General features: G+C 23.9%; 1 protein-coding gene across 7 annotated transcripts in view; it reads left to right on the forward strand.

Annotated features, from left to right (window-relative positions):
- Positions 1 to 24,471, forward strand: part of Ipk1 (Inositol phosphate kinase 1) — a 262,505-nt gene that overhangs the window by 91,213 nt on the left and 146,821 nt on the right. For 2 of the 7 annotated variants that reach the window (XM_086908379.1, XM_086908381.1), the window contains exon 2: positions 11,948 to 12,105. The exons of 4 other annotated variants lie outside the window; for them this stretch is intronic. The gene's annotated coding sequence lies outside the window, so the exon portion shown is untranslated. Of the gene's footprint in view, positions 1 to 11,947; positions 12,106 to 24,326; positions 24,388 to 24,471 lie in introns of those variants that run through there. One more of the 7 variants, XM_012491272.3, reaches the window with a different exon arrangement.

Consider the following 24,471-nt stretch of genomic DNA (forward strand, 5'->3'; position numbering starts at 1 on the left):
AATTGGCAGTCACTGATACGCAGTATCACAAACGTATACAAATTCAATGTAAAAATAGCAATTACGTTTTTCAAATATCTGGAAAATTAAAGAAAAATCAATATTTTAAGTAACTTTTTTTTTTAAACATGTAATAATCTTTTTTGAAAATATTTGCAAAAAAATTGCACTTTAACGTGTGATCGCCATTTTTTAAGCTGATCAAAACACTATTTCCTCGTGAATTATGACAAGCTTGAAGTATTTTCGATGTATTAAGCTTGAACATTCCAGAAAATCATCACTATTTATTCCCAGTCAATTTGGATCGATCCTTTGAGTTTGTGGAATGCGAAAACAAAGTATAAAACAACCTTTGGACATCGAAATTACGAGAACAACGCGATATCAATCTTATACTTAGACTTTTTATCTATTGTTGTAACATCAGTTATAATTTCAATCGTTCAAAGATCGGTTTATATTTGTCTCCATTTTCGCATCTATGGAATGTCTAACCTCTCTATGGATAGAAACTGAATATTAGCTTACACTTTATACGTTTTGGATGCCAGCCATCGTTTTATATTTATATAAACAGTTGATAAGTATGCTAATGCACATGCATTTGTCGTGTAGGCGAAATTCTATAATAATAGCCATGCTTTTTTTTTTTTTTTGTAAATAAAGAAACTTTTACTTTGTCTTCTATTCTACATGTCTTAAATTTTCATCGATCAGAAGAAGAGTTTCCTTTTATATAAAATAATAAAACTGAAGAAGAAGAATTAATATTATTCAGAAATTATATTCGAATTGAAATTCATCATTAATCTGAAACGTGAGAGAATAAGTTTGCACGAGGAAACATGGAAATGTTTGCACGTGACATCGATGACGATAAATTATATAAATCCGTACCATTGTCGCGTGTTTTTGTTCTTTTTTTTTTTTTTTTGAAGACAAAAACAAGCGAAATTCTTCTAGTGACGTCAATGAATCGTTATAATTTTACGAGAGTCTACGAGAAAGTTTGTAAATTCTTTGAAACTCGTTGTTGATTTAGGTCAGAAACTTCTGTTCTTCATATCTTCTCTTTTCTTCTTTTATTTTTTAATATTCTTAATAGCGGATTTTATTTTATATTTTATCTGATTTTTTCCCCCTTCATCAAGTCTGACGGAAGGTGAAAAAATTGCGATGCGATTGACACACGAACTGATGTCAACTTACGAATTCTCTGTGTTTATTCCATTTCTGAAATCTGGGGAAAATAAATTTGAAACATTTTTTACTTTTGCGTTGTTTATTTTTTTATCAAAAGCATTTCTAAAAGAATCTATTTTTGTCACGTGATGCTAAATTGCTCAGCACTGGAGGAAAATACTGCTAGAGTTTTATATTTGTATTTTTCTATATAATACAAATCTGTTCGAATTATTTTCACGATTCATTCTTTTCTCAAAAGTTTGAAATTAAAAATTATTCGTGATTTTAATCTTAAATGTGTTTGTCTATCTTATATAAAAGATAATTTTAAATGTTATTGTTTTTAAATTAGATAATAAGATGCAATGATTTTATTTTTCATCTTCGATCAGAAAAAGTAGATTTTTTATTTGTCATTTTAAGCATTGAAATAGAATTTTTTTAATTTTATTTCTATTGTTTTTTGTTGATTGATGGAAATATGTAACAAATATAGTTTAGTTTATATAGTTTTGCTTTATTAATTAAGTTTCTAAGTACAGAATTATTCTATGTAAAAATAAGTCGAAAAAAATTTCGAATAAATTAAATTTAAAAATTTTTCAAATATAAATGAATTTGACTAATTCTTAATTAGATATGTATAAATTAAAATGATATATATATATATAAAATTATGTTATTTAAATCCTCGTTTAAATTTTTGAAAAAATTGAACATGTCATCTACATGTCATCAGAAAAATATTTGTATTTTTAATTTTCTCGAAAACTAAAAAATGTTACTTTCCTTTTTTGATTCATTTTTATTTAAAATACCACCTATTTTAATATAAATATTATCTGATCCATCATTTCCTTCGTTAAAATCAAAATATACTCTTTCTCGTGCAGATAAATTCTGTCTAAATAATTTTTATCGAAAGAAAAAAAAAGAGCAAAATAACACGACGTATCACGAAAAAACGATTTTCACTTAAAATTCATCTCATCGTTGTAAAACTTTGCATTATTATAAAATGTATACTCAATTCAGATCTTACGCACAAAGTTGCAAGAAAGAAAGTCGTCCTTATGTTAAATAAACGATATCGAAGCGTGATCATTGTGAATCGTCTTGGATCCGAAATAATCTCTCTGTCGAAACTTTCCAAGGCTTAATAAAGACAGCGCTCAAAGCCGGTGTAGAAAATGAAGAGGACCGAAGAGATCGTAATTGTTCGTAGTTTCGAACTCGAAATCGGGCATCAAAGTGGTCGCCATTGGCTGCCTTCTATCGCGCAAACGGAACGAAACGGACGACTTTCCAAGAGTAGACAGCTCCGGGCAATCTATTCGACATTATTTCGATGTGAGTAGCGCCGATTCGATGCGAGAGAAAGTCTTGGGACGAGATCTATCTCTGCACGATGAGATTAACCCTTCCGTTCATTAACGTCCACGCTCTTTCAGAAAGTTTCTCACAGCTGTACAAATTGGAGAATCGTTTTCTGTCCCTCTTATTTCGCCACCTTATGTTTTTCTTTTCAAATTTATTATACTTTAATCTGTTCTTTATCTATCTAACGCTAACGCTGACTAAATTAATATCACATTGATATCTGAATTTTTACTTTATAATATTTGTATTTATGAAAACATATAACTTATATAGTTCTTAAATTTTTTCTATTTATTATTATTATTATTATTTTTTTTTTATATATATATTAATTTGCCTACACATTTGTTGTAACAATTTGTAATTCAAAAATTATGATTTTAGGAAAAATGACTTTAAATGATTTAAATTGTTTTAAGAGTATATTATATTAAGATGTTATATTGAAATTCACTTATAAGATTCTATCTATAAGAACAAAGAATAATAACTTCTTTTACATCAATTTTTGAAATATGTCATTACAAATTTTGAAGTATGTTATTAGTAGCAAATGTACAATAGTAAGTATATATAGCAACTTTTCAGAATAATATTTCTATAATTATTGATAAGTAATTAATTAATGTAAAATGAAAATTTACATGAATCTTTATTTATCTTAGACAAATTGTAAGATTTATTTAATCAATTAATCTTTCTCACTACCATACATCATATATATGTAACACACTAGTTACAGAATGTCAAATTAAGATATATGTTTCGATTTTCTTCAGGATATATGATATTTATTTTTATTATATATTATTTCTACATTATAACCAATGATAAATTGCTGATTTAACAATTTTTTATTTTACAACTTTTTTCTCCGTTGATAAAAATTATACATATTTATTATGATGATTTTGGACTGTGAATTGTGCCAGTTATGTTAAATATAATTGTGTATTGCGATTTTTTTTCTCTTTTTTTAAGTAAATCGACTCGAACATTTTTTTTGATAATTCGTTTTTAATAGATAGAACAAGAATATATCCGATTTTCTGCAATGAACGTTGCATTAAATTTTCGAAAATTTGGAAAATATGCATAATTGGAAAAATATATATTTTCGATAAGTAAGTATTATAACTACGTAAGTGTTTTATTTTAATTTTTAATAAATTAAAATTTGAAGCTGTATCGAAATATTAAAGAAAAAAAAATTATCGACTTATTAGGATTTTGTTGATCAAAAATATTTTTTATTACGTATTTAAGAAAGGGAACATGTGTTTTCGAACAATAAGGATTTGCATCTCGTTATTCTTGCAAAAAATATATTAAAATCTATGATATAACAATATTATAATATTATAATAAATCGTTTGTTCTTTAACGACATTTACATTTAGTTTATATTAACATGATGCATAATTTTAAATCTTGTATATTATGCATAATAGATCAAAAACTATAAAAGATGATCTGTTTTTTATTTATTATTAAACTAGTAAGTATAGATATACTAAAAATATAAATTAAAAAATTTTTTGAGAAGTAAAAATCATATCATGAATTTCTTTTTTAATTATTCATCCATTATAATTTATTTTTATGTAACAAAAGATAGTTTCTTCATTCTTTTTTCTGTCTTTTTTATAAATCTATCAAAATCGAATCAATTTTCAATAGCATTTTTAATTTATACTTTCGTAATTTTTGTTTAAAAGTAAAAAAAAAAAATTATGCGATTTAGGGACTAATAGTTTCTTACGAATTAAAGTTATAGTTAAATATTCGTTAGATAAAAAGCATTTAGAAAAATGAAAAAAAGAATAGACGCATCGATTAAAATGAATTATTATTCAAACTATGAATTATATTAAAATTATATATTGAAAATATATTTTAATGAAATTTTATTTTCTTTTCATACGTGATATACATGATAAAAAAAAAATATTAACAATAATAAATAATAAATTATCTCTGGATTCCTATTCTTTTGTGCGTTTTTTATATAAATTATTATTCATTAATTTCTAAGTGCGTTAAAACTTCGTTAAAACTAAGAATATAATTTTGCTTAGCTTTTCGATCCAAATATCTGATTGTGCGTTGACTGAATTCATTTTACAGGGAGGAAAAGAGGCAGGATCAAAAGAATATATTGCTCCTCTTTGAATTTCCAATCTGAATTATTCGCTTTCTACCTGGCCTTTGTATTATACATGTTGGTTGACGTCATCGTAGCGAATAATGCCTTTCTTATTTATCAAAATCATCATAATTGTTCCACATTAATATTAATGCTTTTTCGACATTACTCCCCTTACTGCGTTTTGCCCCTTTTATTTTATCATTTATTTTCTGTTAGCTCAGTTTTTGCCAATGATGGAACACATTGTTCACGGTTGAGTCGATGCTTCTGATAACAATTCGAAATAATGAGACGTCCGTGAGCAAAGAGAAAGTAGCGACGTGGTCAATTTCATTCGAATCATGTATATTCATCTAGAATATCGTTCAATAAATTTGTTCGACTGTATAATTATTTTAAATTATTTATCCGGCTAAAACTTTAATTAATTTCGAATATACAATGAAATATATAAATTTCATTTATGATAGATCTCATAATTATCGTTAGATTATTGGATTAATGGAAAACATATATTCGAAAAAAAGAAAATAAGTATCTCTATTCTGCATTGTTTGTTCTTGTTCGCATGGACGGAAAAAAATGATAGTCTGAAAATTGATTGAACGAACAAGAATGCCTGATTCATTATCTATGAAAAGATATATCATCAGGATATTCTGAGTTGTTATGAAAATTTTGTTTTTAAAAAATTAACGAAAACATTTCTTCGAAACATTGTTTAGATCAGTTTTAATTAACTCACGGTCAGATTAAGAAAATTAAATTTGTCAAAGTGAAATCATTAAATGGTTAAATGAGTTTTTATATAATTTTGATTTGAATTAGAATTAAACTTAAAATTAATAACATAAATTAATCGATATCAAGCAAAAATTTATTTGATTTCATGGTGTTGGAACGATAAGTTTTTAATAAATAATAACCTAATCTAATTTTTTAATAAATCATCAAGTAAAATCTTAACAACATTATTCGATATAATGTTCTCAGTATATCAAATATTAAAAAATTATCGAGATGACTTGGATTGGTTGATTTCGTTTTTTTTTTTTTTGTTAGTATTTATTCCTGTAATTTTTTTTTTTCTGAAGAAAAATGTCTCACGTTATCCTGGTGAAAATTAATTTTATTTCGACTTTAGGTAATTCTAGATGATTCTAGATTATCACATACTTATTCAAATTGACTGTTCTCTTCCTTGAAAAAATTCATAGAATATCTAGTATCATAGAACTAATGATACAACAGAGGACGATTCTATGTGAAAAAATAAATCGAAATTTTTTCATTCGAGCCTTTGTTTTTTTTGTTAAATTTGTAAAATTTTTAAATACAAATACTGGTTATTTTCCGATTAGATACGAATGAATTATTGATAGATGATCATCGATAACAGTTTTTTTGAAAATTCGCCAATTATACAATTTGTTGACTGTAGATATTCGTGTATCGATTTTCTTAAAAGTAAGAACTTAAGCGATAAAATTTTATCTTACACTTTTTGCTTATTTTCATATGTAGAATTATTTCTTATCGATAATTCATTCGTATCTAATCGGAAAATAGTTAATTTATATTTGTACTTGAAAATTTTTCAAACTTAAAACTTATTCGAAAATGAAACTTCAAATGAAAAAACGTTATTCCATATTTTCGATTTATTTTTTCGACGTAGAATCATCTCTTTTGTCCCAACAATTACACAACATTCTGTATATAAAAAATAGTACACAATAACAGTTTTGCCTCAAAATATAATTATCAAAAATAATCAAAATATAAAAATATAAAAGAGTATTGAAAGTTTATTTTCATCGGCGAATTTCATATTCTCAATTTTTCGAAAAGATATTTACATTATTTGAAACATAATGTATCATGCTCAATATGCTCACAAAATTTTTATTAAAGTGAGAATTTTTAAATTGGATGAATTTCTTTGTAAGAATATATTTTTATATTTCACAATAATGCTGTATGATAAACTATAATTGTTGAAAATGTAAAAATAAAAGACAAAAGCGATTGTACTTTATAAATACAACAATATTTATTTAATATGTTTATAATAAATGTACAATTGTTATTTGTATATTTGGAAAACACATCTAATCATTGATCGTAAAATGGAATAATCGAACAATGGATATCAGAAAACATCAAATCTGTCGATGGTGATTGTAAAAAAAAAGATCAATAAACAACAAGTAATAACCGATTCGTTATTTTTTAAAAATGAAAAATCTATAAAATATTCCAATTTTATGAAACGTGAATTATTTTAGTAATATTTTTATTTATTTATATCATATCAGACAACATTGGAAAAAAAAAATGATATTAAATGTCACGTTACTTCTTCAAATTTAAACTCTGAAGAAATAATATTTCATATGTATATCAATCTAATAATTCTTTATTGTCTAACATGATTATTAATTTCTAATTTCTAAAGTTGAAAAATCAGTAATATTGTTCAATCATGGAAAAGAACAATATTTATTGAAAAACTCGTTTATAGCAAATAAACTTTAATTAACGTTTTAAAGGAAAACATTTCATAATTATACTTTTTAAAAATATTTTTTAATTTTTATTCATAATTTATTTTATAATATTTTTATTCATAATTGTTTTATTAGATATAATTTTACTTCATAATTAACTACTTTTTGTTTGAAAATTATAAATATTTTATTAATTTTTTTAGCAAAATATAATATATGATCGATATTTTACATTTTATTACTGTTTAACATCAATGCTAAACAATATTAGCAACTAATTAGAACTACGAAAAAACATATTTTATATCTTTTGCGATTATTGCTTTCTTTCATAGTTTATTGTATATCCATCAAGCAGATTGTGTTAATGACATATTGTAACAGTCATGTCCTACGTGATTAACGTCACGTCGAAAAGTTAAGATTTATGGAACAATATTTGACTGTCAATTTAGTATCGATAATTTTATTATAAACTTTTCTAAATTCCTAAATTCGTTTCTAAATATATTTTAAAAAATTCGATTTGAAAAATATTAGAAAAAATTAATATCATTTAATCTTTTATGAAAAAATTTTTCTCGTGAATTTAATTTAATTTTTTTATGCACGTGTTAAGTTAATGAAAAATAAATCAATAGAATTTATTACATGTTCAAAGATTCGTTCATATTCTGGAAAATAGATTGAAATTCGATTTCAAATTATTAAAATAAAATAAATTAAAAAATAAAGAACGTTATATGTAAGAAATAAGAATAAATAATTTATTAATAGTTCTGAAGAGTATAACATTTTCAAAGCATTTAAACAAATGGAATGACATTTTATATTATTTGAAAAGAATAATTTTATCAAATATTTTAAAATAATCAAACGAATTTACAAATGTAAATTAAACGTAAATAAATTAATAGTTCTAAAATTATATATATAATAGAGTTAATCTATAATGTATATATTTCTGAAAAACACTGGAGAATCTATTTTAGAAATCAAAAGTGACAAAAGTTGATATTCGAAAATATCGATTGATTTTAATTTATATTAAGTTATAAGCAATTTAGTTTTCGTTAGACAGAAATAAAACAAGATAGAGATAAAACTGTCTCACTTTATCTATGTCTTGCTTTTATTGCTTTTATTTTATTTTATTTATTATTTCGCAATTTATACGCAAATTTCAAGATTCAAGAAATTATAAATTTCTTAATAAATAATATAAAATATAATAAATAAGTTTTAACTGAAATTTTCATGCTTGTTTTGGCTTTTAAAATCGAAAAATTTCATCTTTCAATTCCACAAATATTATTATTAACATTTTGTATATCTGTATTTAAGAAATAAAAATGAATAAAATTTTTTGATATTGTGATTTCATTTTAATTTTTTCATTTTCAAATAGAAAAAAAAAATAATTTAAAAAATTTATTTTTTAGTCAAATCTTGAATTATTATTGCTTCATTTCATTTAAATTTTCATTTGTATTTAAATGAATGTTTTTTTACAATTTTTCCAAAAATTATTATTTCATTAATGAGAATTCGCTATTTTGTGATCGATAAATATTTCAATAAACGTTATAGTCGAACTTCAATAATTGAAATTTCACAGAAAGAATTAATTAATAGATCAAAATTATACAAAGATTCAATCTATTAAGTTTTAAAAAGAAAAAAAAAAAAAAAAACAGAGACAACGTACAAAAACAACTTTATTACAAGGATTAATATTTGCCCAATTATTTTCATTGACAAATTGTGATATAAAATTTTTTCAAATAATAAAAAAGATAGATAATAAAAGTAGATAAATAAGTAGATGATAATAAAAATTTATATATGTAAATTATATATTTGATTTGTTGGAATTGGGCTATTTTGAATTTCAAATGTAACAAATTTTAAATCTATGGAAAATAATTCGAATTGAAACAAATTTTTACTTTATTTATAAACATTTTCAGAATGTTTACAAGAAAAAAAAAATTGTAGAAATTTTAACTATATTTTTTTCTGAAATTAAGTGTTTCTGCAATAAAAATAAATAAAGCTATAAATGTCTATGAAACTAAAATTTTTTAAGGAAAATAATTTTTTGTTTACTCTAAAAAGATCCATTTATCAATAACAAAAAAAATTTTATATTTTAAAAAAAGATAGAAAATGCTAATATAGATTTTCTAAATATAATAAGATACGATAATTTAAATAAATTTATCTAAAATTTCGATGAAAAATTCTCGATGAATGATATTTATTATCAATTCAAAAAAAAATAATATTTTTAGTTCCTATTTTTTATTCTATTTTATTAAATTTATTTTTTCTTTATAGAAGACGATATTTTTATAATACTAATGCATGTGATATTATTTCAATCAACATCAATCAATTTTAAAAAAAAATTTATTACAATTCTTTACTTTAAATTATTTAAATTTTTATATAAATTTTTATTAAAATACAAAAAAATTCAAATGTGTAATTTTTAACTTCAATGTTAATATAACTCAGATCATATTATATATATAGAATATATGATGAAAGAAAGACTCAGTCCATTTTTAATGTCTAAGAAATAAGAAATGAAAACATAATCATCTTTGACGTTTATTGGGCTTTGATTGAAAAGTAAATATTTTATTTAAATTTTTTCCATATTTGTCAGTTTTTGTATAGACTTCAGTCACGTTTTCAGTACTACTTTGCATCATAATCAAAGTCATTGAAAATTTATCTTTTTTATGGTGGTACATGAATGATCAGGGTACATAGTAGAAGGACGATATCTACACTCTTGTAACTTAACTATATAATGATACAAATACAATGGAAAATAAAAATAAAAGTATATAGTTAAGTGAATTCAATAATTCATAAGATATAAATTCTTAATAGAATTATTTAATGTATATATAATTAATATAATTTTCATCACAAAACAATAACGAAGAAATTTAAGTTTCCACTTAATATCAATTGTAATTCTCTATATTATACATATATAGAATAAAAAAAGTTTATCAATATTTATTATTATTTACGAAATAAAAGTTTTAATAAGATTAATAAAGAAAGATAAAAGTAGATAAAAGTATTAGCGTAATATTACACATTTTAATAAAAGTATTAATTTTCAAATAAATAAATAAATAAATTTCATTGTTGAAATGAAATTTAACAATATTTAAAGATTTATTTCATGTTATAGTAATAAATACATCTATAGAAAATATTTCAAATAATATTTTATACGTCTAAACTTGCATTGATCATTCCAGACATTATTTTTTATGGCTATTATTTAATAAAAATAAATTTAAAAAAAAAATAAAAATATATTCCATTCGAAGAATTAAATTTTTTTGATTAATGATTAAACGTGGATGAATATTTATCGATCATTTTCCCTATGTTATATGTATAAACACAAATTTTAAGATAATATAATTTTTGGTACAGAGTATTTCAACAAAATATTTCATAATAAAGAAAATATTTATTTCAATTAATCAATTTGAAATCTAGAATAAAAATATTAAAAAATAATTATATTTATATTTATATAATCAAATAAATATTTAATTAATATTTTATTTATTTAAATTATTTCCCCTAATACAATATTGTCATATAAATATTCTTTCATTTCAAATATTGTTACTCATAATTATGCAAAAAATGTTTTTTCAAGTATCATTTTCATAACTGTATTACTATATGATAATCATTACTCTATATCATTACTATACGCATTGTAAACATCGTTCACTACGTATGAAGCAACAAGTTTTTATATAAGTTGGCTATCATCCTTCGCTTAAACTTATCCGAAAACAGGAGGCGTCACGCGTTAATCTTTGTTGATGCTTCTCATTACTTCGTTTCTTTGAATTTCTTTGAAAATCATTAAAACGGTATAAACATTTAGTTTCTTGCGAAAATAAAATTAACAATAATGGATATATTTCAAATAAAAAAAAAAGTATTAGAAACAATCATTGAAATAATTTTATTGAAATGAAATAAAATTTGAAAAATTCATTTCATAATCGCAGTAATAAATATATCAATAGAAAATATTTACTTAAAGTATATATATAGTAAGTATGAAATTATTAATTAAAATAATAATTTTTTAAAGATGTAATTATATTGTTATCTAAAAATAATTGTTTAAAATAATATTTTATGTATCGAAATTTTTATATGATTATATAAAATAAATAGAGAATAGAAAGGAAATAAAAAAGGTAAAATATTTATTCAAAAAGTAAACTTCTCATATTTTTCTTTAAACAAAATTTCATGAAAAATAATATTCAAATATACATTTATTTCAATTAATAGTTTAAATAATATATGAGCAAATCATTATTGCATCAATTATTATTGCATTTAATTGAATGTAACACAATTGAGAAAATAATTTCATACAAATATTTTTATTTCAAACTGCATTAGAATTATGTACATGACACAAATAAATGCACATCATTTCATTATTCATTTATTTACTTTTAATTCATTGATTTCAATTTAACGAAAATATTTCATATCTTATAAGCATACATCAAAATACATAATTTACGAAAGCTATATTCATATCTATTTTTATCATTGGTTCCACTTTATTATAAAAATTTAACGAATATTCGACGAAAAAAAAAAGAAATATTCGAAGCATTAAAATTACAAAACCTTATGATTTTAGTGAGAATAAGATTGTGGCGGAGGCTGAGCACCGCTTGTGATCCACCGTCAGGATCTGAAAGGAGGGGAAGAAAAAAAAGTAGAACGAAGTTTCCTTCGAGTGGAGGGAGGTTCCACCTAACAGTTAGCCGGCCCTGATGCTGGGCTCTTCGACCGGTGGTAATCGCACGCACACGCGTTTACGAGTGTGTATGTGCACGAGTGAACGCGCGCGCGTCTCAGGCCTGATTTTCAATCGCACGACCGGTCGAGAGTTCGAGATTCGAGATCTTGTTTTCTCCTAGCCTTCCGCTCCCTTGCTCTCCCATTTTGCTTCTTTTATTTTTATTGTTGAAAATAATACTAGATTGCTCGGTAAGTTTCAAGATAAGTGCAGTCATTTTAGATTAAAAGAATATTTTAAAAGAATATTCGAGGCTTTTATGGTGAAGTACCAATACATGGAATTGTATTGATATATTTCATTGTACGAGATATATTATTGATTAGATTTTGGAATAAAAATTATTAATGCTGTGATCATTGTGTTTTTTTAGCATCTGATGAAATAAGTTGTAAAAGCAAGCAATGAAATGTAAACAGTAGCATGTGGAGTTTTGTTTACGTCACTTGAAATGTGAGAAATCTTTATACTTTCAAATCGTTTCTATTGATTTTAGATAAAACTAGTATAAAATTAGGAATAGGACACCCGAAATAGAAAGATTTGGAATTTCAAGAGTGTTTTATTATACTTTGTGATTTGTAAGTTTTATAATAGTACAACATTCGATCTTTTTTTTTTTGATTTTAATTAAAGATTATGTAATAAAAGAGCAATAAATCTATTTTTGATAATTTTAGTTTGTTACGCGTAATCTACGATTTTAGATTGTTTCATGTAATAAGAATGTAAATTTTACTGTTTTTGCGTGCGTAACATTATTCGTCAAACAATAATAAATCAATAAATTGTGTTTTCATTAACAAATATTAATACTTTCCTGCAAATAAAAAAAGAATAGCTCTAAACTTGAAAAATTAAAATTATTACTAATTATTATTGAAAAATCATGTCTTTTTTCAATTAATTTTTTTTTATTGTCGAAACAATTCTTTCAAGATTTTCAATTGTTCCTGAAATAAAAAGTGCACAAATTTATTACAAGATGTATAATATGCTTTATCAAAATATCTTTTACTTCGATTCGATCGATATTGTTTCATTAACGAGAGAATAAAAATAATTTCGAACTTCAGATTGCCCCTTGATTACTGGCGATGACGGTCAATGTTGCGTCTCGTGAAATCGATAGCTTGATAGGTTTGCGTGAAAACCAGTTTCTACAGTTTCTACCAGTTTACAGTTTTAGCGAGCAATGCGTTTGTATCATTAACGATACCACCGTTGCTTGAAATTATCGTTTTATTTGAGAAAAAGAGCTAAAAATTTTTCAAAACTTGAATCCTTTTCTAAAAAAAAACCATATAACTTCCTGATAGATATCTCACTGAAGAAATGGCAAGAAACGAAAAAATTGAAATAAAATTTTAAAAAACGATATTTTCGTATTCATGAAAGACGAGCATAATTGCTTGAAACTAATTTATGGATTACAGATGAATAAATATGAATAATTATGAATAAATAGGATAAGATGACTACGAAAAAATAAAAATTATACGATTATTTCTTAATAGTGAAAAAAGTTGTTTCTAAATTTCTAGGTTAAAATTAATTTTGAGGAGATGTCGTATCAAGTTTCGATTTTAATTCTTATTATATTATATTATTTTATTATATAATATTAATAGTTATGATATTTACACTTATTAATATTTTAAAACGAATATGTAAAATGTCAACTCGCAACAAGTGGATTAAAAATTTTTATAAATAATTTTCTTTAATTTGTTTTAAATCTAGTTCAAATTTTTTCAACCATTATTTTCTAAAACCAAAAAATTAAATTACACAACAAACAAAATTATATTTTCAAATGATTTTTGCGATCTCGATACATTTATTAATCATTAATTAATTAATTGAAATTTAACAGATCTTAAATATTGTTATTTTATTTATATATTTATAAATGATGAATTGCGAGAAAGAATTTTTTCTTATCTATGTTTTATCTTAATGTACAGATTAAAAAAGTTTTTTTTCTTAGTTTCTATTTCCAAATCGGACAATTTGCCGATCCGTAATTCGAGTTGAGCACCTCGCGAGCGTCAAAAGAAAAGTAGGATGGATCTACAAAACAGTTAGATGGCCCTGATGTTAGTAAATCGCCAAGCCTTCACGCCTCCTTTCGCCTTGATATAGACACATGCATTAAACATGCTACTTTTTTATTTAATAGTGGAGCTACGTTCGCGTTGAATTAATTTTCATAACTTCGTTTTCCTATCATTCTTTTATCACGTAAAGATCACGTTTTTATTTTATCATCATGTTTCATTAAGCGCTACACATAATTCTAATTAAATCAATGATTACAATTATTTTCTAAAAAATAAGTTTTTATTATGTAACCATTTTTATTTATCGTTTTCTTTTAATCTTTGTATGTAATTATGTATTGAAATAAACATGGAATCGAAATTAAATTTAATAGAATAATTATCTACATGAAAATGGTATCGAATTAGAAATTTTAAAAATGGAACATTTTTTATTAGGTATATTTAATTATACGATTATTTAAATTACAAATATATATTATTGACCTTATTATAATTATCGAATAATTTTGGTCAGAACGTTTAAACAAAAACTATAATTTTCATTAAAATAGATTTATATTAAAATCTTCAAAATATATCTTTACAATTTAAGATAAATTTATTTTTTATTTGAAATTTTATATATGCAGCATAAAATTTCAGACCAATCTATTTCAGTCTATTTTCGACATTATTCAACGTTTGATTTCAAAATTCTAAGTTAAATCTAAGTAAAGTACAAATCGAGAATGGATATACCAGATAATCTAACAGAATTTAAAATTTTCTGAATATAATAACAAATTTTTTCTTTTATGTTGATTTAAAGAGCTTAAAAGTTAGCAAGATATTACACAGCTATTAAAGTAATTCTCTCTTAATAAACTCAAAGTGTCATAAGACAGCAATAAACCATGTTTTTAAATTTTTCTTATCTTATATGAGGAAAAAACGTCACGAGTTATTAAAATATTACAAAAGAAAATCACAATTCAGGAATAATTGCGATTTCATAAATGATAGTATGTAAACAATACAAAGTGTCAATATATGAGATAGCTTAAAAGATTCGATTCCAAAAAGGAAACTAAAAGAAGGAACTAAAAGTTGATGTACAAAAATATCGATTATCCATTAAATATTAATAATTTAAATTTGTGTTAGATAAAACAAAGTGGAAACAAAAAATTGAAATTGAAATCTATATCATGCATATTTGTGCATCATCTTTTCAAAACTTCTTTTTTTGATCCTTTCATATTCAATTAAAGAAAAAAATTCAATTAATTACAAGAAGAAAAATTTATGCAATCCCAAAATTTATTCGAATATTTGTTCCTTGCTATAAAAATTTAAAATTCGTTAAAATATCAATGAAACTTCGTTCAAAATAACACTTAAAATAGAACAATTACTTCCAACGATATACCGTATATTTCATTTGAAACGTTACTAATTGCCATTTCATGAATAAAATTTGTAATTTATTAAAATATCAAAAATTTTTACGAAGAGCGAAAAATAAGGATCAACGGTATCGACTTGTAAAATTTCAAGAAGAAGAGGAAGAAGAATAGCGAAAAAAAAAAAATGCAAAGAAGCAGGTAATCGTAGAGAAATGAAATATTAAGAAGTTAGTCAAGGTAATGGGGGCTTGTTCGTAGTCAGGAAAGGATGGTTGCAGTTGGGCCGCACGACCGGTTCGAGAGATCGAGATCCTCGTTTTCTCCAGTCGATCTCTGGCCTCTCGCCTGCTACTCCGCCTTCCTACCTCTTGACATGTTTAGATGCACGCTTAGATAGACCTTTTAAAATGTGGCTAGAAACTACGTGGGCATAGTCATTGCTCGGATAATCTAACAGTTTCTTACTTTACTCTGTTTCAAAATACTGTTGCTTAGAGCGGAGCGATCGAGTCATGTTGAAAGTTTCCGCTGCGTTGTCGCTTCGTTGTTGCCAATTTCGTTCGTCCATTTAGATATTTGTTTTTCCTTTTTTTTTTTTTTTTTTTTTTTTTTACGCATGCGTACACAAATAGATGTGTTCGTGCTAGGATGTTCGTGCATTTATCATGTAAAATTTAAATACAGAGAAGTGTAGAGGATGCACGCGATATGCAAACGAGCTCAAAATATTACATTATACAATATTATATACATTATTATACTCGCATTACAACGGTGTGAAGAATAAGGCAAATCTCTATTTAAGCTCCCTTTTTTTAGCCATATTAATATTAATTTTATTATCTAATAGAATGTGAGCTTGATAAAAAATTGTACAAATCAGTCTGATTAATTTTAAAGAGTAAAAAATTACATTTACAGTTTCTAATTTCTTTTTGAAAACAAATTTGAGAAATTTAACTGGACAATGTAAAAATGCTGAAAAATTTGTTTCGTGACTGAAGATTCTACAGATGATAGGTTTGATGATAGATTGAGGTCCATTTCTTTTCGTTAAATTATTGAACTTTGAATATAACAGAAAATTGTGAAAATCTAACGTTTTTTTTCTTTGAATTTTTGCTAATATTCAAGATAAATGAGTATGTAAACGAACATTTTATCATTTAATCAGTAACGATTTGAAAGTTTTTGATTTAGTTGAAGTTTGTTGTGAAACAAGATTATTATTGTATTAGCGAACACTATATTTCATATTTCTCATATTCTAGATTTTTACAATAATAGAAACTAAATTATATAGCAATTTCTTATAACGAAAATCACACTGTTTCGTGGAATAATATTTTCAGCAAATATTTTTCATTTTGAAAAAAGATTATTGCAATTTTATATAAGTAAATGAAGATTTAAATTTTATTTTAGTGTTTAAGTTAATATATACAGTAACTTTATATTCCTTTTTTAATTTTTAGAAAAATCAATCGAATTGAATTATTGATGCTATCTTAAAAATACTTGTTATTTTAACATAAAGTCGTTTGTAAACAATGTATGTATAACAATGTAAAAAATAATTTATTAAGAATATTAATTGAAAAATCTTATATTTAAACTATCAATTTTTAAATAAAATCATAACTCATAAAAATTCATCAAGAATTAATCTAGAAAATTAAGAATAGATAAGTAAAATAATCTCTTTTTATCACAAATTCGTAGTGTTCAATAAATGCGACAAACGTTTTATCTTACATTTATATGATTAATATTTTTCATTCTATTTTACAAAATATCTGTAAAAAGAATAATGAACATAAAAAAAAAAAATAATAATAAAACAATCAAAGTATACTTCTAAAAAAATATTCAGATTATTAGAAAAACATTCAAATCGTCGCACCGATCGTTGAATATAGGTTAAATGGGTCATCCTTGTGCACAACACGTCATGAATCACGAAAGTTTCTAAACAAGTCGAATAAAGCCACTTCGCGACTTATTATTAACTCAGATATACGTCAATATTTGACCCGGATCGATATCACTCCAACAATTTCTTCCTAATTCGCAATGTGGTGGATCGGAAGGTAACCGAAGTATTCGCGGAAGAAAGTTTGAAAATTGGCCTCTCGAGACCAAACGAGTAATATTTCGCTGGGCCGCGTGAAACTGCACCACTGTTGTGTGTTGCCGTCAGTTTTACGAGGCTATCCGTCGTAAAGTGAAAAGGCAGCCAGAAAGGGAGGAAGAGAGAGGATGTCGAAAGAAGAAGAAGAAGAAGAAGGAGAAGAAGAAGATGAAGGGAATAAAAAGAGAAGGACAGACTCGTGGCAACCGCGAGAAAACTGTCCTCGTTGGCAAGATCCTTCTTTGACAAACCTGTCGGCAGCTCGCCAACCTGCGGGATCACGTATGGGAAACGTTTGTCTCTTGACCGGATAAAAAACCACATGCTTTTACGACTTTCCATATGCGGAACGCTGTTCATCTTTTTTTTTTTTTTTTTTTTTTTACAACCGAATAGCCTATTCCTGGTGATAGAAGTTCGTTTTTAACGATGCTTATTTTCTCGAATGTCTTTTTTTTATTTTGACCGAAGATTGCAAAGGTCTGTTTATATACGATGGTAAAATGTTGAATTGTGCGAGTCATAATCGTTCGAGAAAATATTAATTTTGAATTAAATATTCGAGAGAGAGAAAAATTTGAGATAAATTTTTAGAACGAATATATTGGGAAGTTAATGTATTTCTAGAAAATGCAAATGTTATTTCGTGGACAAATGTGATTTAATATTCGTTATTCATTACGATGAAATGCGATAAGCATCAAAGATATTTATATTTTTTTTCTTAAATGGAAAATTGATCATGTTTTTTTCTTTATGAAAATAAAAATTTTATTCGAAAGAAATTCAAATAAATAAAATTTTCTGATTCTGCAACTTATTGTTTTAAGAGTTATATGAATTATATGTATCTCATCGTGACATTTTTCTTAGTGAAAATACAACAAATTTGTTGGTTAGGTAGATTCAAATAATATGCAAAATGCGAAAAATATTTTCGTATGAAAATTAATTATTTCTATAAAGAATATAATTTAATATTAATTTCAATTAATTGATGAATGCAATGCATATATTTTTCATAATTTTTTTTATATAAATACTTTTTATAATCTTTGTTTTACAGATATAAATTTAATATTTGTGAATAAAAAATAAAATTTTATTCGTATTAATTTCATTTGAATAACATTTGAATAAATTTACTCTTAACAGATAATCATTTTTCTTCGAATAAAATTTTCCATTATTTACGAATAAATCTGAAGGATTTTTATTTATCTGTTTTAAGCTTACATAAATCCAGTGATCATACCAACCATATTAATTTACATTAATTTACAATTTAATTAGATTTAATTAAATTCATATATTTAAACAAATTTCAATAATTTCACGTGTAAGTTTATATTATTCATCATTTTTTTTTTAAAATTATTGGTACATTTATTTGACTCTTTCGTTTCGAAATTTTCTGCAGAATGATTCGAATCGTTCGAATAAATTTATTCGAATATTGAAACAAAAACGTGTTCTTAGATGGAAAGCAAAATAATTCTCGGCAGATTTTCAATCGGGGCAGTAAAAGTTGAAGTTGAAAACAAATGGAATGTCTGGAAGCCCGGGGCAGAAAGAGCCGTATGGCCGGTCAAATATAGCAAACTCGAAATTTGCCAGTGGTAGGGGCATAAAGGGGTGCCGTATATTCAAATTATGGGGTGACCCTTCTCGAAAACTTGACGAAGGGGAAAGGAGGAATTACCGTGTATAAGCCAGCAGGCCTGCTTCTCTAAAATCAATAGCGCTGTTCCAACTTCGCACACGCTGTTCAGTTAGTAAAACTCGTTCTGAAAATTTTACTCTGACATTAATTTTTTTTTTTTTCTCGAATGTGATATTATACGAATATAATATAGTAAGCTAAGCGTATGTTATTATTGTTTAAAATTGATTCATTTGTTCATTATTATTGCATCAAGCAAAGGAATTTATTATAAATTGTTGTTGTTAATAAACAACATAATCATTACGAACATTTTGAAATTATGATTTGTATGATGATCAGTCAAAAATAAGATTGAAAATATGTACGTTTTAAAAGAGAATATTGTTATGAAATATATTTTTATATTTTTAATAGCGTATTAATGATGATTATAAAGTTTTTACAATTTAAAAAAAATTTATATACCAATATTCGGTCATTCAGTAATAAATTTAAAAATTAAATTGATGAATTTAAATGAATATCAATAGCACGTGAAAATGTATTTTTTTAATGTTAAATATGGAATTTTAAAAATTGACATTCTACAAAATGTAGAATATATTCTATTTTTCATCATATAAATAATAATTCTTATAATTATAAAATATTATAATTTGTCAGAATTATTATTCCATTCTTGATTAAATTTCAAGTAAATAATTTGATCATCAATACCAGTAATATAATACCAAATAGAAAACTTTGTAGTGATAAATTTTTTTTAACAATTCTTAAATTATTACATTATTAAGTTTTTATTAAGTTATTGCAACTTTGTGTAAGCTAGATGTAGACATCGATAAAAAAATAAGCGATTCTCTAGATTTTGAATCGTATTATGCAACAAGAATGCAAATTCGAACTTTTTTTCATCTTTCAAAAAATAATATTTTGGATTAATAAAAATATATGATAAATTATATGTTTTATTGCTTATGCAGCCTTATAAAAGTGAAAAATTAATTAAAAATTAAAATTAAAATTAATGAATCAATAATTAATAATTCTGTAATTTGAAAGCCAGACTAACCCAAATCCATTTTTTTTCAAAATTTAATTATATTTATATATCATTTTAGTGTCATTGTTATTATTTCATTGAAAATAAATGAAGATACATTCATATTAATTATATTCATATAAATTAATTAGTACGAATAATTTCAAATCAAATATAAATTATTATATGATCAGTTTTTTTGCTCTAATTCTACTAAATGATGAAAAAAGTTTTTAGGTAGAGAATTTTCTTAGGTGACAATATTTTTTCAATTAGATATATTTTTTTAAATGTTAAGTCAAAATGTTATAAATTCTTTTTAATTTACTTATAATTGCTACAAACAAATTTATCTCTTCTTACTCTTATTGTACATAAATAATAATTTTCTTTAAAATTAAATTATATTATAAAAGCTTCTCTCAATTTCTAATTAATGTTTTCTCATAATTATTTTCGATCGACTAATTAGTATTCGATCGATGCAAAGGCACGCATTATTGAAAAATCTCTTCATATTCCGATCTTTTATGAAAAATATGAAAAATGATATTTAATATTGGTTAAATCTTTTGTGTCTGACACGATTTTTCTTGGATCGGAAAAAATTTATGGGATTGTTTCTTGCATGGAAACCTGTAAGTAACGTGAATTTTAAGGACAAGCCTATTTTTAAATCGATCCTACAGTTGTTCGTGTCTTCATGGAAGTTTGCCAAGTTAAGATTCTGAACTTCGATAACTGCAGGTTCAGAATGGAATGAGGAACAATTCTTGATAAACACTTCAACGATAAAGATGCGAATTCTCGCTAACAGATTCGCATACGTGAATATGTGAAAAAAATTTAAAACGATATTAAAATAATTTTAATATCGCGAATACATGTCCTGTTTTCAATGGCAAAACTATTATTAAATATCATTCTTTTTTTTAATATAGTCTAAACCTATACAAATCTTAAAATTAGTATAAAATTGTATATCTCAAGTATACATATTTTTGTAGTTAATTTAAAAAATCCTACAAGCATTTTACAATTGTTTTCTGTCATATTGAAATGTTCATCGATAATGTTATAAACGATATACGTTTTAAATAATTATCAAATATTCTGATTTTATATTCGAAGTTGTTTTTGAAGTATTTTGATACTTGATAAATTACGACAATATTTATTAATATTATCTATTGATATGATATTTCGAAAATTTTTGCTTTATTTTTTATTTTCATATCTAGTTATAAAAAAAGTAATGCGTATATGTTTTGAGCCAGAACTGCACAAAATAAAATTGCCATGTATTTTTATTCACGTTAATATCTATTTCGAATCAAAAAATAAAAATTAAATCAAATAATAATTTTTGAATTGACGACATTTGAGTATATTGTTAAAAAAAATATGGTGCAAGTTCTTACAAGAAAATTACAAGTATTATATAGGATTGAGGATTAAAATTTAATCATTTTTAATATTATCATTGTAAATTATCCACTAAGCAAAATCAAAAAAAGTAAAAGTTTCATTTTATTATATTTGAAATGAAAATATATTCTGTTATTTAAAATTAGATAATAGCTTCAAATATTATTATGTTGTTTATGTTTTTTTAGCATAAACTTCGATGTCATTAAAAAATTATTACGTTATTATTATAAATCATTGAACGTTCGATGAAACTTTGCTCAATTACTTAATCCACTTAATCACTTAATCCACTCTTTCTTTAATTATTTCGATCACGATTTTCGATCATTGTATTCGCGTAAACATATTAATATTATTAATTCAATGTGATATCGAAGAAAACAAAATTTATACATATATTATAATATAATTTTAATAATCAATAATTAAATAAGTACATGAACACCTTTGATGAATAATAATACATATAATGTATGTAAGAATTAGAACCATTCTTTACAAAATTCATAGATCAGTATATAATTCTACTCTTATTATTCGAATACTTAATTAAACCTAATAATTTATATATATATATATATATATTTTGTATATAATAATTTGTTTAATGAACATCGCAAAAAAAAATTAATTGCAAGAAGAATTCTAATTAGACGTAATTCTTAATTCTTTGATCTTTTTTTATAGCCCATTGAGCAATAAATATGATCTTTATCGAGTTATAAATGATAATGGTGTGATCGATATGCGATGTGAATTTTTTCGATACAATATAATTACATATATACTATACCTTTAACTGAAGATAATTTATAGATAATAATATAAGATAATATAAGATACAATTGAATACAATATATACATACATTCTATGGAGAATAAAAATGTATCTAAAATTTTTGTACTAATTAATTAACGTATAATATATGAAAAAAAAAAAAAACGACTTTAATGTAACAAAGGAATGATGAATATAAGTATACGGTTGTAGTACAATTATTTTATATTTGAATTGTTTCAAATATAATATATATTAAATTTTATAAGGCATAGATAAGTACACTTTTCGTAATAAAAGAGATGAAATCAATGCAATGAATTTAATACATTCAATCTACATACATTGAATTTTATGTATTGTGCAAGTTTTATTCAGTATTGTTATAAGTTTTCTTACTAAAAAATAAAATTGTTTAAGCGTATGAATATTTTTTTTATATTATTCGTTGTATATTGCAGCGCTCGGTATTTAAATTTCAATAAAATCCGCTCAGTTAAATTTTCAAGACCCATTTTCTCCTTTCATCATTCAATGTCTGATCTCATATAAGAAAAGAAAATAAATATAATTAGAGGCAACGAGATGGAAAGAATATAACGAGAGAGACAAATTTAATTCATTTTCTGCAATTTATATCTTATTTTTATGAGAATAGTATTAATGAATTGTTGAAATTTTTTTCGATTAAAATAAGCTCAAATACGATATTTGATACGATAGTATCAAATTTAATTTTATTAATAAACGAGTTATTGGGTTTATTATTAAGGATAATTAATTATTAGTTAATTAATAGTAAAACTAGTTAATTATTCTAGTAATTAATTATTAGTTTTAACTATTTTAAAACTTATAAAAATTTTATACATCATATTTGGAATCAATTTAATTGAAAAAATTTCAACAATTCATTTGTGTTATTTTCGTGAAATAAAATCAAAATTAAAAAAAGTAAAATTTCTTTTTTCATAATATTCCTTTTATCTATCTTTCTTTATTTTTATCTATTTTTATTATTTATCGACTCAAGTCAATTCTTTGAAAAAAATGTCAACTGCTAGATTCCGAACTTATGATTAATAAAATTTAACTGTACTATTACATTCTAGTATATTATATAATGCTTTTAAATAATAACGGTACAAATTTATTTTCACGACTTTTTTGGATTGGAATTTTTATCATAAATTATGTGTGACAAAATATTATTTTGCAAATTAAAGTCTTATCTTGTCATTTAATTTTTCGAAATTTTTAAAATAAAGTTTCGAATTGCAAAAAATTTACAAGATACATAAAAATAAGATTATTATTTTAATATTTAAATAAAATGATACAAACTAAAAAATAAATTAAATAAATATTTAATTACGAAAAATATCTCATTAGATATATCATAGTATTAAAAAGATAAAACCACGTCACGAAAAAATTAATATGATTATATTCGTAAAGATGTAATTACCTTTACATTCTGACATTAAAAGTATCGAATATGACTATTCGTTTAATCAAAATCATTTAATTAATCCCTTAAACGGTCATCGATCATTTCTTGACATCAATGGAAAATCTAATATCGGTCATCGGTAACTCCGATGGAAATCAACCTATTTACATTTACGAACGTTTGCAAGCATAATGCGCATGCGCGTTACATTGACTCGCCGGTATTCGCAAACCTTTTGTACACACAGGCAGACAGAGGCGATTTTATAGCAGCAATAGTAGCAGTAGTACATCCTTCTATTGAATCGTGCAACCGGTTTTGATATTGTATGTACATTTCATGTTCTTTATATTCTTTCGTGTTAACGAGAATTTAAATAATGCAAATACGATACCGTCAGTAATGACAAA

Source organism: Apis florea, unplaced genomic scaffold (assembly GCF_048593485.1).
Source record: "Apis florea isolate Af1SG1 unplaced genomic scaffold, ASM4859348v1 contig_3078_pilon, whole genome shotgun sequence".
Taxonomy (NCBI): domain Eukaryota; kingdom Metazoa; phylum Arthropoda; class Insecta; order Hymenoptera; family Apidae; genus Apis; species Apis florea.